This window comes from Nuphar pumila, chromosome 2 (assembly GCF_984573655.1).
Source record: "Nuphar pumila chromosome 2, dmNupPumi1.hap1.1, whole genome shotgun sequence".
Classification (NCBI taxonomy): Eukaryota; Viridiplantae; Streptophyta; class Magnoliopsida; order Nymphaeales; family Nymphaeaceae; genus Nuphar; species Nuphar pumila.
The window spans coordinates 93,887,868-93,902,524 of NC_143250.1; positions in this window are offsets into that span (position 1 = coordinate 93,887,868).

The following is a 14,657-nucleotide window of genomic DNA, read 5'->3' on the forward strand; positions in this document are numbered from 1 at the left end:
AAACCTTCATTAATTAGAATTGTTCTAACAGTTGCTCTTGCTTATAACTGGGATATCAGGCAGTTAGATGTTAAGAGTGTGTTTTGATGTGCGTTCTTGACTCAAGATGTCTATATTGATCAACCTTCTGGGTATCGAGATAAAGATAAACCTGAATTTGTGTGTAAATTAAATAGAGTTGTATATGGCTTAAAATAAGCTCCACGAGCTTGGTATGACAGGTTTGGTACATTCTTGTTCTGTATGAGATTTTATTCCAGTGTTGTTGACTCATCTCTATTTATTTATCAAAGTCATCATGGGACAATGCTTCTTCTACTTTATTTTGGTGATATTATTCTCAAAGGAAACAATCTCAGTATGATAAATTAGTTTGTTACCAAAGTTAGCCATGAAAGATCTAGGCTATCTCCACTACTTTCTGGGAATCAAGGTTCATCGCTTCTTTCAAGGCCTATTCCTAAATAAAAAATGGTATGCTTATGTTTTATTAGATTGTGCTCTGATGCTTGGCGCCAAGCTTGTCTCCACTCCTATGGCATTTAATCTTCATTCTACGAAAGAAAGTGAAAACTTATTCTATGACTATACTTTGTATAGAAGTCTGGTAGAAGGGTTACAATATTTGACATTTACTAGACCAGACATCTCATACAACGTAAACTATGTTAGTCAATTCATGAAAAATTTCATTGAGTTTCACTTTCAAATAATGAAAAGAATTTTGTGATATATTCATGGTACCATTAAGTATGGAACCCGGTTATTGGCTAATACTCCAATTCAATTATATGCTTTCAATGATGCAGATTGGGTAGGTTGTCCTCTTACCAGAAGATCCACCACATGCTTTTGCACCTTTCTTGGCGCCAATTGCATATCTTGGAGTGCTAAGAAACAACACACAATGGCTCGTTCTAGCATTGAAGCTGAATACAAGGCAATGACGTCGACTGTCGCAGAACTTACATGGTTATCATTGATCCTTAGGGACATTGGGATATATTTATTTGAACCACCTATTTTATTTTGTGATAATCTTTCAGTTCTTCACGTGACTATTAAACCAGCATTTCATTCTCGCATGAAGCATGTTGATATTGACTTTCACTTTATTCGAGAAAAGGTAACTCATGGCAGTCTTATCACTAAGTTTGTTCCTTCGTCATAACAGGTAGCTGATATTTTAACCAAGGTTCTTCCTCGAATTACCTTTGATCGAATTCGTAGCAAACTCGGGTTGTGGATTCACCCCAACTTGAGTTTGAGGGAGAATGATAATGATAATGATAAAGCAAAGGAGGTTCATGACAAGAGGCATAACCGACTGACGTACATGAAGAGGCATAATCGACTATGTGATAACGAAGTTCATGATAAGGAAGAGCATGATGAGGTGGCTAACCAGTTATATGATACAGAAGTTCATGATAAGGAGGAGCACGATAAAGTGGCTAACCGAATATGTAATCATCAGAGGCTAAGGCAAATGGAGTCCACTGATAAGGTTGATAACCAAATTAAGGTTATCGATAATAATCAGCTAAGGCTAAGAGGAGTTCGCATGAATCATAGAGAGAGAGAGAGAGTCCAGATACACTTGAAATATTTAATTGTAAAAACTATATAAAGACTCTCAATAATGAAACTTACTAAAGTTGTTGAGTTGAGTAGAGTATTTGTGCCATGGGCATAGGTGATCATAAACACTGAACTATGTAAATCGTGTGTTGTAAGTTGCTCTTTTGATTTGTTCTTTTTGTTTTCAATAAATTGCCTTTCTTCTTCAAAAAAGAAACCTAAAACTCGATTCCTACACCGCTTCCACAATTCAGCTCGTGAGTGTACATACCTTGTACGCAGATCTCAAAAAAATGAGTTTGATGGCATAAGTCGCCAAGGCTCGAAAAAAAGGTAGAAACATAGAGAATGTGCAAAGGTTAGGAGATTTGATACTTATAAAAATATAAAAAATAAATGAAATAAGGTGACAAGTAAAACTAAATCACACATGAGTCTTAGGTAGTCATTCCCTATGATGCAATAATCATGGTGAAACTCAGGCAACATTTTGGCTATGTATGGGCTCCAATGGTGTATGAGATAGGAGATATGAACCCTAGACTAGGCTAAGTGGGTTTAGCTAGGCTAGATCTAGTATAACATATTATAGGTATAAGTAGATCTCATACTCCAGATGCTAGAATAGAAGGGGATGAACTCTGTATTTATAGGGTTTTCTGGCAGATTTGGATCCTAATCCCATAGATTTCATATCCAAATATCTAGATTCACTACAAGAAATCTGTGGATTAGCGATAGATGCTATCCATCGATAATCCATCGCAAAACTGTCGCTAATTCGTTTAGCAATAGATTGGTGATAGCTTAGCGATGGATAGCATCCGTCACAATTTCCTGGTCGCTAATTAGCGATAGAACGGATATGTCACTACTTTCGTTGCTAATTCACGACAGATTAGCGAATGTCACGATTCGTCGATAAATAAGGACTGATTTGGTTTTGTGACAAATACATATCCATCACTAAGCCATTGCTAAAATTTTATGATGGATACGTTTCTATCACTAAATTATGTCGCTCAATTAATGACAGATTATATTCCATCGCAAAACATCGGCTGATTTAATTTTTGAGACAGATTAATATTCACCCCTAATCTATCGCTACATTTGTGATGGATATTAGCGATAGAAAATATATGTCGCTAATTCATCGCAAAATTTAAAAAAAATATTTAAAAAAATATTTAAAATATAAATATCGAGAAAAAAATTCTCGTTATACAATTTATATAACCTGTGTATAAAAAATAAAGTACACATAAAAAAGACATATACAAAGCAGGTGAAACAAATTTAGCACAAGCTATAAGTGAAATAAATTTAACAACCCACTATAATCCTCGTCAAGTACTAATTAGTTACAAGTGAACATATACAAAGAGTTTTGTTTGAAATAACAAGTACGTGCAATAAATTTAGCATGAATCTAATCATTGCCAATATTTGGAGCATCATCATCTTCATTGTCTTGATCTGCCCCTTCATTCATGTCTGCATCAGTTCCTCTATGTTGATCATCTCCAACATCCTACAAGAGAACCAAAATGTTAGTATTGATAAATAAAATATAATGAAATAAATTATATGCAATGCACCTAATCTAAGGAAATCAAAGTAACATGGTTGAATGACACATAGACTAACAATAAAGTGAAGAACATTAACAGAATTCAGATATATGTTCTAAGGCTAACAAAAAAAATCATAGTGATTCAATCATGCAGATATGTGTTCTAAGGTTGTCAAAAAAATGTCATAGTGATTCAAGCATACATATATGGTTTATAAGGTTGTCAAATAAATGTGTTATGTATCATAATCATGTATATATGTGTTCTAAGGCAGTCAAAAAACTTTTATAGTGATTCAATCATGCATATATATGTTATAAGGCAGTCAAAAAACTTTCATAGTGATGAAATCATGCTTATATGTGTTCTAAGATTGTCAAAAAACTTTCATAGTAATTCAATCATGCATATATGTGTTATAAGGCAGTCAAAAAACTTTCATAGTGACAAAATCATTCTTATATGTGTTCTAAGGTTGTCAAAAACTTTTATAGTAATTCAATCATGCATATATGTTTTATAAGGCAGTCAAAAAACTTTCATAGTGATGAAATCATGTTTATATGTGTTATAAGACAGTAAAAAAACTTTCATAGTGATGAAATCATGCTTATATGTGTTCTAAGGCAGTCAAAAAACTTTTATAGTGATGAAATCATGTTTATATGTGTTTAAAGGTTGTCAAAAGACTTTCATAGTGATTCAATCATGCATATATGTGTTATAAGGCAGTAAAAAAAAAATCATAATGATAAAATCATGCTTATATGTGTTCTAAGGTTGTCAAAAAACTTTCATAGTAATTCAATTATGCATATATGTGTTATAAGGCAGTCAAAAAACTTTTATAGTGATGAAATCATTCTTATATGTGTTCTAAGGTTGTCATAAAACTTTTATAGTAATTCAATCATGCATATATGTGTTGTAAGGTAGTCAAAAAACTTTCATAGTGATGAAATCATGCTTATATGTATTCTAAGGTTGTCAAAAAACTTTTATAGTAATTCAATCATGCATATATGTGTTATAAGGCAGTCAAAAAACTTTCATAGTGATGAAATCATGCTTATATGTATTCTAAGGTTGTCAAAAAACTTTCATAGTGATTCAATCATACATATATATGTTATAAGGTTGTCAAAAAATTTATAGTGATTCAATCATGCATACATGTGTTCTAATGCTAGCAATAAAAATTCATAGTGATTCAATCATTCATACCTGACGGGCACCAGAGCTCATGTTGAATGCAGATGAAGTTTTCATGTCCCGAAAAAAGTTGCACAACTCATTATGGAAAAAGTTGGGAATGACTTCATATAAAAAGTCACGCAATGTGTTTTGAAGAAGCTGGTGGATACCATCCCAAGAAACAGCAGGGTCAATCGGATGGTGGGAGTTGATGCTGGCGAGAAAACTCTGAGAGCCCTAACTGCAAGAGGCAATGAGTGATGTGGTGTTAATGTTACTCTCAAACTTGAACACACGACCCTTTTTGGGTTCACCGATTGCAGTCACCCATGTTGCATGATCAAAAGGTGGATGTTGAGTGGAGTCATCGTCATATCGTTGTACCATATGTTGCTCGTATGACACCTACAAAGTAATGATCATAGTAGGAATTAAAAATTAAGAATTACAATGTTTATGATAATGTAAATCATGGTAACTTGTATATTATAATGTTTATTAATACAATAAATGCATACCATTGTCGCTCTCGCTTTCTCTGATACAAACTCTCTTGTGCTCTTACGTTTATGTGTTTCAACAAACACATCCTTGTAAGGTACAATGCCTCATTTTTCAGCTTCTTGCATGGTTAAATGATAAAAAAATCAATTAAAAAGTATACAGAAATACTTATAAATTTGATTATATATATATATATATATATATTAATGAGTTACCATTTTCTTCTGGTGGCTCCCAAAAGTCCTAGAACCACTTGTGTGTAGATGGGCATTGGGCATCTTCATTTGGTTTTATGCAGCCTTTGCTGAGCGGTTTTAAAATTCATGGCTCGCCTACTTGTTGCACATTGCATCCCAATAATCTATCCTGGTAGTAGAAGGGCCATGACCCTTCAATTGCAGTGGATCATTTATCCCATCAGCTATTTTTATTATTGTAGTTTTCATATTGTGCAGCATGTCAGCAAATTGATTGGCAGCCACCTTCTGCCACATTATCCTCACGTCATGCTCCTCCTTTGCGGTCGCAAAGCGATTTGAAGCCTATAAATAATTTCAGAAAGTTAGTGCATATGACTATAAAAAAAAATTATATATGAAACACATTAGCTATGATAAACGATTGTATACCATGAATGAGGACTATAATCTTTCCAATACCTCCTTCGGGTACTCTTTCCATTGAGTGACTGGTCATGGTAGATGCAAAAGTAGTGACTTTCTAATTTCTCGTATTACTTCTTGTGGTTTGAACCTCGTGCTGCACATGAATTGGTATACATTAACAATCGACTATCAATATACATTATTTATAAGATAAGTATTGGATAAGTGACAATATAATACTTACGGTTGACTATCGATATACACTATTTGAATGAGTCATCGTGTGTCAGACTGAGAAGACCCTATATCTGGCGTTGTCTCGTGATGTGTATAAGTAGCTGGTGTGGGTGGGTCATGTGCAGATGAAACATCATCTACATAACAATGAGTTAGAAATTCACATAATACATATATAAACTAATCAATTGTACATTTATTTAAATGATATACCTATTGAAGGATTACATGAAGACGAAGGCTGATACTGACAATTAACAAGTAACAATTTTTATATCAACATATAAGAAAAAATATAATGAATTCTTATATTTAAATATAACACAAAGACATCTACCTAATGATGTCCCACGGCCTCCACTTGGTCCTCGACCACTGGGTGCTTGACCACTGTGACCTCCACGAACCATATTCTAACAAATAAAAATATTATTTAGATGAGTTACATAACTCTTGAACTTAGCATGGACATGACATATACATGAAATATAAAGATTTAAAGGTCCTATATAAATCAGTTTTATAATTGTGCATGTACATGCTAAGTATGCATGGAATGTAACATGATATGCAATTCTATGAACATGGATACATAATCAAATCAAAAATAACGTCATGCAAGCATGAATACAGTCACGTCAAACATTGCAATACATTCAAATTATTCATATCACAACAATGTCAAACATGTACCTGCAGCAAACACACTCCAATATCTCATTAACTACAACCATGACTAGCATGGACTCCAAACTAAAAAAATAAGAGCATATGAGAAAGTGATATGGTATGTATTACAAGATATACTTCACTAGCTCGAGTATGCTTCCTCATCACTTATTTGACTTTCATATTCTTCTTTTTCCTCCTCCTCTTCGTCCTCTTTGTCGTTGTCTTCATTGGGGGCTCATCCACTTGGTATATCATTTGGCTCACATTCTTTCATACGTGTGCCATCGAACAATGAAGATGTGACATGCAAATCATGTGTGACATCATGACCATAAGATAAGTCATACATATCATCTGATTGATAGTAATCACCCTCTTCAGTAATCTTGTCTTCATGTAACTGATCATACTCGGGGTATAGTTTAGACTTCACCTTGCAAACCGCCCACCATTCATTTCTATCTGACTTTCCTATATTCGGATATGAAGTATAGTAAACTTGTTGAGCTTGTGAGGCAAATATGAATGGTTCATATGTTCCAAACATTGATTTATGGTTCACCTCCACAATGCCTGCGGCTTTGTTGACTCTTGTTGTTGTGGGATCAAACCAATGAGACTTGAATAAAATTACTGTGTTATTTATGCCTAAGTAAGTCAACTCCATTATTTCTTCAATAACACCGTAGTAGTCAAGTTCATTTTTACCATAAGTGTTACCCTTGACACACACGCCACTATTCATCGTTGACTTGTTTATATCATACGCTTTTGTATGGGATCAATAACCATTTATGATATACTCGTTGTAACATTGCACAACTTTGGTCGAACCATTTTGTAAATCACATATTCTTTGATCATTAACATCACCATGGCGAACGTACAAGCATAACCAATGATTGTAATCACGATCAATTAAGTAACATATTGTTGTTTACACGAAAAGAATGCATGTCATCATCCTTACCAACTCTTTCAACCATGCCCCAAACTTATTTTCACGTTCTTTCTGTACTTCTGAATCAGTGAGATGTGGAAGTTCTTTTCACAACTCCATATCAAGTCGTCTGCACTTAACAAATATTTATATTATCGAACCATGTACGCATGTATAGAACTTAGTGTTACATATTAAGTATACTTACTCAATGTTGGGGTCGATCGCTTAGCAATTAAAAAAGATATAAATCTGTGTTGCGTCTTGCTCTCGATCTTCCAAGAGTTTTGATTGGCAACTGCCAAAGGCATGCCCAAGTGATTGAAATATCGATAGTTTATCAGTCATAGTAAATTGTTCTTCATCATCATTACGAGGTGGGCAAGTGTAACATGTTGAAATGTGAGGTTCAAAGTATATAGATAAGAAATTTAAAATCTCTTCTAAAATGTATGCCTCACAAATTTAACCCTCCACTCTTGCTTTATTCTGAACCTTTTTTTTGAAATCAAACATGCATCTGTCAATAATATACATCTCCTAATAAAATAAATTATCAATAGCATTAGAGAAAAAAGTATAAATAAAAATATACTTTTCAAATGGGTACATATATCGATATTGCACAGGACCATCAACCCTAAGTTCATATGGCAAATATATGATCACATGTTCCATAACATCAAAAAATGTTGACGAAAATATCTTCTCTAGCTGACAAATAGTAGTGACGATAGAATCCTTGAGATTTTTTACCTCAGTTACTACAACTTCCAATGCACACAATGTTCTGAAAAATCTACTCAACTCGGATAATACCCCCCATATAGGTTTATCTAACATATAATAGAATGCTAGGAGAATCAACCATTGCATAATGACATGGCAATCATGGCTCTTCAACCCATATAATTGTCTATCATCTATATTCACAGTCTGAGCAATGTTAGAGATGTATCCATCTAAAAATCTCAATTGTCTCAACCACTGACATACTTGCTTTAATTGATCTGGTCCAAACACGTACCTTGCATTTGGTTTCAGTATTTTGCCATTATACTCTTGGAGTTCCAATTCTGGTATTTTACATATTACTTTTAAATCCATACAGGCCTTCGAATTATCTTTCATTTTCCCTTTGACATTCATTACCGTATTGAACATATTATCAAACACATTTTTCTCCACATGCATCATATCCAAATTATGTCGTATCAATAAGGTCGACCAATATAGCAGTTCTTAAAATATAAATTTCTTTGTTCAATTGTGATCCTTTTCAAATCCAAGGAAGGCATCAGACTACGGGCATCTGTCAGTCCATATGGAAAGTATTGCAATCATCTTAAAATCTCTATGTCAGACAACTGTGTAGGTGGACCTTCTATTTCAGTTGTGCATGCTCGAAACACATTCCTTTGTCGTCGAAACGGATAGTCGCTGGGTAGAAATCAACGGTGACAATTAAACTAGCATGGCTTTCTTTCATGCGTCAATCTAAAAGATTTTATATCCTCCATATAATACGGACATGCCAACCTCCCATGTGTGCTCCAACTAGATAGCATATCATAGGCAAAGAAGTAATTAATTGTTCATAGAACAACAACCTTCATATTGAAGTTTTATTTTTTGTGGGCATCGTACGTGAAAACATCGTCATCTTGCAATATTTTCAGCTCATCAATCAATGGTCTTAAATATACATCAAGATTTTGGCCCGAAGAGGTCAGACCAGGGATCAATAGAGACAAGAAAATATTTTGACGCTTTATACACAAGCTTGAATGAAGGTTGTATGGGGTGACAAATACTGGCCAACACGAGTATGGGGTTGATCTACCCCCAAATGGATTGAATCTATTTGTACATAAACCTAGCCTAACATTTCTCACTTCCATTGTGAATGTCTAATGAGTAGGATCAAAGTGTCTCTAAGCTTTTGCGTCAACAGGATGCATGATCTTGTCTTCATCATGTCGAACTTTATTTTCATGTCATCTCATGTGTTTAGTTGTCCTTGAAGACATATACAATCGTTGTAATCTAGGGGTGAACGAGAAGTAGCGGAGTGACTTATATGGCACTTCTTTTGACCTCGTGCTAGCATTGTCTCTTGTCTTTGGCTTGAACCGAGGATGCCTACGTGATGGATATGATCTGCTATTTTCTTAATCTTTGAAATACAACATGCAGTGATTTGGACAAGCATCTATCTTTTGATACCCCATACCTAGAACGTTGACCTTAACCTTTGCACGATAGAAATTTTGTGGCAATTTCTCATGTTTGAGCAACATAATCTTCACAATAGAGCACAGATGGTCAAAACATGATACTACAACAAAGCAATGAATTAGCGACGACCTCATTCCATCGCTATTTCGTCGCTAACCAGCTTAGCGACGGATATCTTATGTCACAAATTTTTTGACGCTAACTGGTGACGGCATAAATCCGTCGCCAGTTTCGTCGCTAATTATGACGGAATAACGAACGACGGATTTTGTTGCAAATCCCTCGGTACTAAACGGCGACCTCGGCTTGGCGACGGATTTACAGCTGTCGCTAAATTATATGTATAGCGATGGATATATCTGTCGCTAATCCATCGCAAACAAGAAAAAAAATTAAAAAAAAAATATTTGAAAATTAAATATCGAGAGCGCTACAATTTATATTTCCTGTACAATTTATATTTCTTGTAAATAAAAAACAAAGTACACATAAAATTACATATAAAAAGAAACTAAAATCATTAATCGTTCCACTTTAAAATTCCCAAGTTTAATTATTTATAATTCAACAATTACATTTTTGAAACAAAAAAAAATAGAACAAATTCAACACATTAATCTAATCATCGCCAAGATTTTGTGTGTCTTCTTGTTCATTGCCTTGATTAGTCCCTTCAGCTCCGCTACGCTGATTATCGCCAGCAACCTACACAAGAAAAGAACAGTCAGTATTGATAAACAAAATATATTGAAATAAATTATACACTATATGTGATTCTATCATGTGCTCATATGTGTTCTAAGGCAGTAAAAAAACTCTATATGTGATTCTATCATGCTCATATGTGCTCTAAGGCAGGCAAAAAAATATATATGTGATTTTATCATGAATGATATGTGTTTTAAGGCAGTAAAAAAACTCTATATGTGATTATATCATGCTCATATGTGTTCTAAGGCAGCCAGAAAAACTCTATATGTGATTCTACCATGCTCATATGTGCTCTAAGGCAGACAAAAAGCTATATATGTGATTCTATCATGCTGATATGTGTTCTAAGGCAGTAAAAAAACTGAACATGTGATTATAGCATGCTCATATGTGTTCTAAGGCAGTCAAAAAAACTTTATATGTGATTCTATCATGCTCATATGTGCTCTAAGGCAGGCAAAGCAAACAACTTTATATGTGATTCTATCATGAATGATATGTGTTCTAAGGCAGTAAAAAAACTCTATATGTGATTCTAGCATGCTCATATGTGTTTTAAGGCAGTCAAAAACTGAATATGTGATTATAGCATGCTCATATGTATTCTAAGGCAGTCAAAAAACTGAATATGTGATTATAGCATGCTCATATGTGTTTTAAGGCAGTCAAAAAAACTTTATATGTGATTCTATCATGCTCATATGTGCTTTAAGGCAGACAAAAAACTTTATATGTGATTATAGCAAGCTCATATGTGCTCTAAGGCAGGCAAAAAACTCTATATGTGATTCTACTATGCTCATATGTGCTCTAAGGCAGGCAAAAAATTATATATGTGATTCGATCATGCTCATATGTGTTCTAAGGCAGTCAAAAAACTGAATATGTGATTATAGCATGCTCATATGTGTTCTAAGGCAGTCAGAAAAACTCTATATGTGATTCTACCATGCTCATATGTGCTCTAAGGCAGGCAAAAAGCTGTATATGTGATTCTAGCATGCTCATATGTGTTCTACGACAGTCAAAAAACTGAATATGTGATTATAGCATGCTCATATGTGTTCTAAGGCAGTCAAAAAAACTGAATAAGTTAAGGCAATCAAAGTTACATGAAATCTAATGACATCCAATATATTGCATGAAACTTTCATACCTGAGAGGGACCTACAATCGAAGTTCTCCTGTTCAGCAAAAAACTGTTGAACTCAGCTCGGAGAACGTCGACGACGGTTTCATGGAAGTAGTCACGCATTGTGTCCTTAACGATCTGGCGTACATCATCACCGAAAAGAATAGGATGTTGCTTGGAGCTTATGTCGACAGAAGAAGTCTGTGAGTCGTAACTGGAAGAAACAATAACAGGTGAAGTGTTCATATTACTCTCAAACCCGAACATAGGACCCTTTTTGGGTTCACCTGCTGCAGTCACCCATGCTGCAGGATCAAATGATGGATGTTGAGTAGCGTCATCGCCATATCACTCTACCATATGTTGCTCATATGCCTCCGACAAAATAATGTTTACAATATGCATTAATAATTAATGATAACATTATGATAACTTGCATATTGCAATGATTATTAATAGAATAAATACATACCGTTGTCATTCTCGCCTTCTCTGATACAAAGTCTCATGTGGTCTTCCGTTTATGTGTTTCAACAAATACATGCTTATATGGTACAATGCCTCCTTTTTCTGCTTCCTGCGAAGTTAAATGATAAAAGATTTAGTTAACAAGTTTGCAATAATACTTATAAAATTGATATTATATATTGATGAGTTACCATTTTCTTCAGGTGGCTCCCAAAAGTCTTAGATCCACTTGTGTGTAGATGGGCTTCGGGCATTTTTGCCTGATTTTGTGCAGCCTTCGCAGAGCGATTTTGAAATGCATCACCCGCCCACTTGTCGCACATTCCCTCCCAATAATCTCTCCTGATAGTAATAGGTTCATGGCCCTTCCACTGTAGTGGATCATCTATTCCGCCAAATGCTTTTTTTGCTGCAGTCTTCATATTGTGCAACATGTCTGCAAATCAATTGGCAGACACCCTCTGCCACACCTTCCTTGCATCATGTTCCTCCACCGTAGTCGTGAAGTGATTTGAAACCTATATATATATTTTTCTAAAGTTAGTAGACATGACTATAAAAAAAATTTAAATATGAAACACATTAACTATGACAAACAACTGTATACCGTGAATGAGAACCACAATCTCTCTATCACCTCTTTTGGATACTCTTTCCATTGAGCGACCGGTCTTGATAGATATTGAAGAAGCGAATTCCTAATCTCGCGTACTACTTTTTGTGGCTCAAACCTCGTGCTTCACATGAATTGGTACACAGTAAATATCAATATAAAATATTTATAAGATATGCAATAAGTGAAAATGAAATACTTACGGTCGATTATGGATATACACTATTTGAATGAGTCTTCTTGTACCTGACTGAGAAGACTCTGCATCCTGTGTTGGCCCCTGACTTGTATGATTAACTGGTGTAGGTGGGTCATGTACAAGCGAAACATCATCTATAAAAAAATATGTTAGAAATTCTTAGAATGTGCATTTCAACTAATCAAGCATCCAATTAGTTAAATGATATACCTATCACAGGAGCCCGTGAAGATGAAGGTTGGGCTTGGCTACTACTGGATGAACGACCACTGTAAGCTCCACAAACCATATTCTAACAAATAAAAAATGGCATACAATATATTCAAATAATTCGCATCAAGTATTACAATACATTCAAATCATTCACATCAAGTATTGCAATACATTCAAATGATTCACAAAAAGTATTACAATACATTCAAATAATTCAAATCATTCACATCAAGTACAATACAACCCATTCATTCACATCAAGTATTACAATACATTCAAGTCATTCACATCAAGTATTGCAATGCATTCAAATCATTTACATCAAGTATTGCAATGCATTCAAATCATTCACATCAAGTATTACAATACATTCAAATAGAGGTTTGTATTACAAGATTTTGCTCACTAGCTTGAGAATTCTTCCTTGTCACTTGTTTAACTTTTATATTCTTCTTCTTCTTCTTCATTGTTTACCCATCCACTTGGTATATCATTTGAATCACATTCTTCTATGAATGTTTCATCGGCCAATTGAAATATGACATGTATATCATGCGCAACATCGTGACCATAAGAGAAGTCATAGATATCATATAATTGACTGTAATCACTGTCTTCAGCTAACTTGTCTTTCTGTAACTGATCATACTCAGGGTATAGTTTGGACTTCACCTTGCAAACTGCCCACCATTCATTTCTATCTGACTTTTTTATACTCGGATATAAAGTATAATAAACCTATTGAGCTTGCGAGGCTAATATGAATGGCTCATATGTTCCAAACCTTGATTTATGATTCACCTCCACAATGCCTGAGGCTTTGTCGAGTCTTGTTACATTTGGATCAAACCAATGACACTTGAATAAAGTTACCTTATTATTTATGCCTAAGTAAGTCAACTCCATTATTTTTTCTATAAGTAACTTAGTGTTGTTTATAAGTACAAAATTTATGTTAGCATCCTTATCAACTGTTTCAACCACTCTACAAACTTAGTTTCAAGTTTTTTTTGTATTTCTGCATCAGTGAGGTGTGAAACTTCTCTTCGCAACTCAAGATCAAATCGTCTGCAAACCACAAATACTTATATTACCGAACCATGTATGCACGTATAGAACATAAAAGGATTTATAATTGTGTTGCATCTACATATACTTACTCGATGTATGGGTCAATCGTTAAGCAATTAAAAAGAATATAGGTGTGTGTTGCGTCTTGCTCTCGATCTGTCAAGAGCCTTGATCGGCAACTACCAAATGCATGCCCAAGTGGTTGAAATATCGACAGCTTGTCAGCTACAGTTACTTGTTCTCCATCATCGTTACGAGGCAGGTATGTATAACGTGTTGGAATGTAAGGTTCAAAGTACATAGATGAGAAAATTGAAATCTTTTCTAAAGTGTACGCCTCACAAATAGAGCCTTCTACTCTTGCTTTATTACGAACCTTTTTTTTTTAGGTCAAACATGCATTTGTCAAAAATATACATTTTAAATTTGAAATGTCTGTCATTAAAGAGACAAATATAAAAAAACATATACCTTTCAAATGGGTGCATTCATCGATATTGCACAGGGCCACCAACCCTTAGTTCATATGGCAAATGTATAATCAAATGTTTCATAACATCAAAAAATGATGGCGGAAAAATCTTTTCTAGCAGACAAACAGTGGTGATGACAGAGTCCTTGAGATTATTTACATCAGATACTACGACTTTTGATGCGCACAATGTTCTAAAAAATCCACTCAACTCAGACAATACCCCCCAT